This window comes from Pleurodeles waltl, chromosome 3_1 (genome assembly GCF_031143425.1).
Source record: "Pleurodeles waltl isolate 20211129_DDA chromosome 3_1, aPleWal1.hap1.20221129, whole genome shotgun sequence".
Classification (NCBI taxonomy): domain Eukaryota; kingdom Metazoa; phylum Chordata; class Amphibia; order Caudata; family Salamandridae; genus Pleurodeles; species Pleurodeles waltl.
Window position 1 is genome coordinate 385,821,053 of NC_090440.1, and position 6,052 is coordinate 385,827,104.

The following is a 6,052-nucleotide window of genomic DNA, read 5'->3' on the forward strand; positions in this document are numbered from 1 at the left end:
TCATGTCTTCTACTGTAAAGGCTGAAATCAAAGGCTCATGAGCAGGTGCATGAGTTGCATTCCTACGTTCATAGAAATATTTGTTTAATTTAAATATTCAAACAAATCTAAAAAGATCAATATGTAAATCCACAAAATTACATTTCTGAGTGGGATAGAAGCTCAGGACTTTACTCAATACATTCTCTTGGTCTGTTGTAAGAACTTGGGATGATAGATTTACAATTCTGTTTTTTTTAAATCACCATTTGTTGTAGTCATAGTTGGCTGATGCACATCTAGGTCTTCTTCTTCCTTGCCTGTAGTACCCTGGACTGCTGTCTGGTTTGTACACCTGGTCTTATGCTTTCCCTCTCCCCTCCTGATTCTTCAGTTCTTGTCTTGTCCTTTTCTCCGATTGCCCAACCGGTACCTTTGAACCTCTTTAAAAAAAAGAGGAAGATATCTTCTTCAAATCATCCCTACTGGGTCCCTTGCCTGGATCTGTTGCACCTGAAAACACTAATACACTGCTCAAAGAGGAACTCTCTCCCCTGACCTCATTGTTTATTCTTGTTTTCATTAGAATATCATCATATTTTCTTGAAAAGGTAAAACTACATCCAGGGGCACAATCAGCATCATCTCTTTTAATCTTTCTTTGTTTCTTATATTTCAAATATATCTGATAGCTAGCTTGTTCCTTCCTCAGAATCTCATAATTGTTCTTAATTGCCTTATACAAATTGGTCTTCTGAATTTCCTTCTTCAGTTGCATCATTTCCTCTCTAAACCTTTGTACTTTTTTCTCAGAATTAAGTACCAACATTTTCATCATCCTACGTGACTCCTTGCACAGACCTTTTTCCCATTCCTCTAAAAGATATATTTCCCAATCCTCAAAACTGGGGAATATCAAAATGGTTAATCCTCTTGGTATCCTTTTGTTTTCTATATATTTCTATATATTTCTTCAAGGTTGCCCCATTCCATCATTTTGCTAATTCTTGTTTTTTCAGTTTCTCTAGCCTAAAGAATTTATCCTTTAAGCCTTCTCTCTATACAGTGTATATCTTGGGATGTCAATGTGGAAAAGTATATGGGGGAGCAGTATTTGCCCTTTAAAAATAAGAGTCAGGAACATGGAAGGGCCATTTGGTATAAGGATGTGAAATACCCAATTGCCATACACATACATGCACACAGATTAGGATGATGCCACTTTATTGAATAAAAGTGATAGTTGAATAAGGTTGATGAGATGTATGTCAGAGATAACCCCCTCATCTACTGTAATATTCTAAACATTTGGTGGGTTGTTGAGGAGGGAGACGGTTTAAAGAAATCCCAAAATTATTGTAGAACAGCAAATTGAGTAAGGTTAAACGTGATAGTAAAAAGTGTGAGTAATTGTTTGTGGGAAAGTACATAAACGGACATGGTGGGTACGGTGATGTTAGTTTGAAATTGTCTGATAAGTGGATGCAGAGTTAGTGGGCAGATTGTCAGGAAATCCTCAGTTTCTCCGGCTCCCCCTCTCCAGTTTTTGGGGGTTCTTCGAAGTTGGCGACACCCGCACAATCTGCAGACTTTGTTATGGCGAGTTTCCTAGAGTGGAGGGCTCTCAAAATGGCGGCTGCTGAGAGTCAAGATTTCCACTGTGGAGTTGTGGCTGGAAGAGCTCTTGTGGACAGGTGAGTGATGTGAAGTGCTTCACTGAGGTGATTTTGAGAGACATTTGCTGTCCTGAGTCAATTGTTGCAGTCACGCACACATTCTTAGAGAGAGAGAGAGAGAGAATGAATTCTTAAGAGTTCTGGTTTCAAGCCATAGAAACCTTTACTTCCTAGAACATTCGTTTTAGTCATGAGAAAATAGTAAAGAGCAGGAAGAACAATATTTTTAGGAACATCTGTTTTCTGTTATACTAAAAAAGTGAAGAGCAGTTATTGCTAGAGCATTCGTTTAGTCCGGAGAAAACAGTGCAGAGCAGGAAGAACAGTTATTTCAAGAACACTCGTTTTTTGTCATATGCAAAAGTTGAAGAGCAGTAATTTCTAGAACATTCATTTTAGTTATGAGAAAACTGTGAAGAGCAGTTATTTCAAGAACATTTGTTTTAGTCATGAGAAAATTGTAAAGAGCGGGAAGAGCAGTATTTTTAACAACATTAGTTTTAGTCATGAGGAAACTGTGAAGAGCAGGAAGAGCAGTTATTTCAAGAACACTCATTTTCTGTCAGGTGAACATTGTCAAGAACAGGTTTTCTCTTATGATACTCATTTTCAATCAAATCAAGTTTCCAAAGAAGGGGAAAAGAATATGAAAACAGAAGTTGTATAATCTCATACCAAAAAGGGCAGCAAGTAAAATTTTATTGAAATTTTTACCATTAATTGCAAACACAGAAGAGAAGCTAACGACTCTCTACACTGTGATAGGTCACACTAAAAGTTACCTTTTATAAAGAAAAGATTAATCCTAGTTAAAAGGAATAGAGAAGGTAGGACTTAGTGAGGAAGAGCATTAATGTTTGCTTTATCTTACAGCTTGAGTAACAGCTCGAGTTACATAACCACTGAGTCCTCAAAAACAACAGGCGAAGTGATAGACGAGCAGAGAGTAGAGGACGAGGCAGTCTCTTCTTTTATCCTCAACCTTTTTCCCCTCTAAGAGTTTTTTAGTCTCCAGATACGAATATAGTTAGGGGACTGAGAACTTTCAAGAGGATATTGGGTTCAAGGCGTCATTCTGCTCCTGTGAAGATCACCGCTCGTGACATAGATTAAGATGGTGCCATCTTATTGAATAATAGTACACTGAGAAAGAAAACGTGTTAATAGAAATTGGAAGTAATTGTTTGTGGTAAAATATATGAATGGATACTGTGGGTATGGTGATTTTTGCTTATATTCCAGTGGATATTGGCAAATATTATGAGGTTTGGGTTTGACTGAGAAAGAAAACATGTGAGTAGAAACCAGAAGTGATGGAGTATGGGAAAGTATATTAACGGACCTGGTGCCTTGAGTGAACACAGGTGAGATAAGGATTGGGATTGTGTATGTATATGCTGCTTTGGCCTTGGAGAGGCAGAAGGTCGCCCCGTGTAGGTTTGTGCTAACAATCAATGTAGGGAACGATGCACCTCCGATGAGGATGACTGTTTTAGTTGATGAGTAGGTAGGGTGTTGTGGATGCTTGTATAATTAATTCAATATAGGGACCTGTACCATACAGTAGACGATCAATGTGTACTTGCATATGTTTTAATTTATTCTCAGTAAGAGGGCAAGGGTCCAATAGGACGTGCGAAGAAAATTACCTTTTTTGATTTATGACTGGAGCAGGTGTTACATAGCAGACTTGCTTGGCTCTTTTATAGATTGGATGTTTTTCTATTTCATGAGTTGTCACGTATGAAATGGCTTGCCACTTTTGAGAGTTAAAATATGTGTGGAATTGGGAATAGTGGTTTCGAAGCAGTCTATTATGCAACTTTTAATGAGTTGTTATGCATGTAAAAAGTATCTATCAGGAGCCACGCATTCCTTTGTGATCAGTTGTTTATTGGAATAAGTGGTGATATGGAATGGCTCATTTGTTATAGCATGGTATTAAATTGAGAATCACGTATTTAGGACTTTGAACAGCATGGAGGGTCCATTCTTATTGCATAGATAGTATGTGAAATTGGTTGTATATATCTCCTATGACCCGAACAGGGCTGTGAAACACTAACCATATGGGGGACTATATGGCAAAATCATAAATCAGGATGCACTACGTATGAGGGAGATTGACATTGAGGACATTGAATTATTTCTGGGAAGGTGGGATTGTGACTGGGTATTCTTGGGAAGAAATTCGATATTGGACAGGATGAGGAATGTGACTCAAGTTTTGGATTTTTATTTTAGGATTAAAGGAGGGCTTGTGCCCTGAGAAACAATTTAATATATCATAATACAAAGGAAGGACATGGACATAGGTAAAACCCTTCTGCATCCATGGGTGATCCGTTTAAAACGATGAAGGTACATGCCATTATATTATAGCTAGGAAGAACAGGGTGGGTGATAAAGGGTTTCTTTGCCTTATTAACTTATATTGATTAGAAATTTAATATGAATATAGATTAGGTGACTGATCACAGGCCTATGTGTCAGCAGCATTTTTGAATTCTGAAGAAAGTTTGAACTTTTCAAATCTTTCCCTAATAGGGGATTGATATCTTGAAATACGAATACCTTGGTTGATTAGAGTTAAGAGAGTTCGTAGAAGCTCTCTGCTTTGGATGATTAGAACAAAGAGAGCTTTTATGAAAGGATATGTGATAGTTGTTTTGCAGTAAATATTTTTTGGATCTCAAAATTAAGAATATTCCTATGAAATAATAGGATGATATAATTTAATGCACATGCTTTGGGGGAGGTATGATATGCACATCATATCAGAGTAATGGAAAATGTGATTACAATGAACATGATTATTTTATTCATATTGTTTCAGCTGCATCCAATTACTGATGTCTCGTACAGTGAGTGCAATATGGGGCAGTAATATAATAAGATAAAGATTATAGAATGTTTTGTGAATTGGGGAATACAGGTATGTATAGATAGTTACACAGGTGCGCCATCGGTAATGACAATGTTTGGGGCGAACACAGTAGCCAATGCTTTTATAAATGGTGTTTCAATTTTGATTTTGTGTATAGTGTTTTAAGCTTTTGTTTTAATTTGGTGAAATTTATGTTATGTTTTGTAGCCCTGAAGAAGTTCCAAAATGGGATGAAACGCATTGGCTACTTGTAGTGACGATTTACAATAAAGGAGAAAGTCTGAATTTGGATGAGATGTCACCCACTTTGAGAGTGATCTTGAATTATACCTAATATTCAAGATTATATGATGTGGATGTAAGTATCATCATAAGGATAAATCTGTTAAGTATAATTGGAATAAGAGTGTTCGAACTGAAGAACAAATACTGGTGCTGGGACTTAATGCCATGCAAAAATATATACCGTGTCATTATAAATGAGGCAGACAGGGTCAAAACACAAAAATATAAAAAACTGAGGGTTTTTGGCTTTATCAAGGGGTCATCACATAAACATATATAAAGCAGACCTATTGGCTTTCTCAAAACATTATCACTAACTATAATCAAATGTTTATTTTATAAATTCACACATTGAAATATTTAATAATAGTGACTGTTACAATATGTTTTATATGAAGCATTATTTAAAAAAACATTCAAAATATCTTTTAATCTTTTTTTCAGGCCACAAAGTACATCCATAGAACCAACCACCAGATGTCCTAGCACTCCAGTTAAAGAGGATACAGCTCCACATTGGGTCCTAGCACTCCTGCTGAAGAGAGTTCAGCTCCACCTCAGAGTGCTTTGTTAAAACATAAAGAGTTGGCTCTCCTGGGGTCATTGATTCAATGACCTTCAAGACTTATTGTGGTTATCCATCAAGCGGGGTGAAGAAAAGGGGGTGGGTTCAAAAAAGTTGGTTTCCCATGTTAATTTCCAAGGAGTTTTGAACTCGACTGCAGCCTGAACCGCTGGATGGAATTACATCGAATTTGGCAGATTGGGCTCTGTTCAGTAGTTGTTGAGAAATGTAAGGAAATCCAAATTTGTATATCTAGGGCCACAGTTTCTCCGCGATGACTTTGCAAAGCATAACAAGCTCATGCAGGGAAATGCAGAGCTCTGATCGGCTGCCAACACTTCAACCAAGAAGTAGCTGTCTATGTGCTCTCACCAGCTGGAAGCAGAGGTTTAATCTCTTTCCCTGCCTGCAGAGATGCCGTTACGGTTCCTGCAGGAGGTGGGGAGCCAGCTGGGATGGCGGTTGCCTTGAAGCTCGCCCTGCGGTCCCGATCCTGCACACTGGATGCCAAAGGGCACCCAGGAAACATGGTCAGGCTCCGGGGATGGGGTCCCCGGGGGCAATATCAGCCACAGGAGGGTGGCCACATGTCCCCCCCCAACCCATTGAATTGTGGTGGGCCCTGGGGCATGGGGGGCACTGGAAGGGGAAAAAGAATAA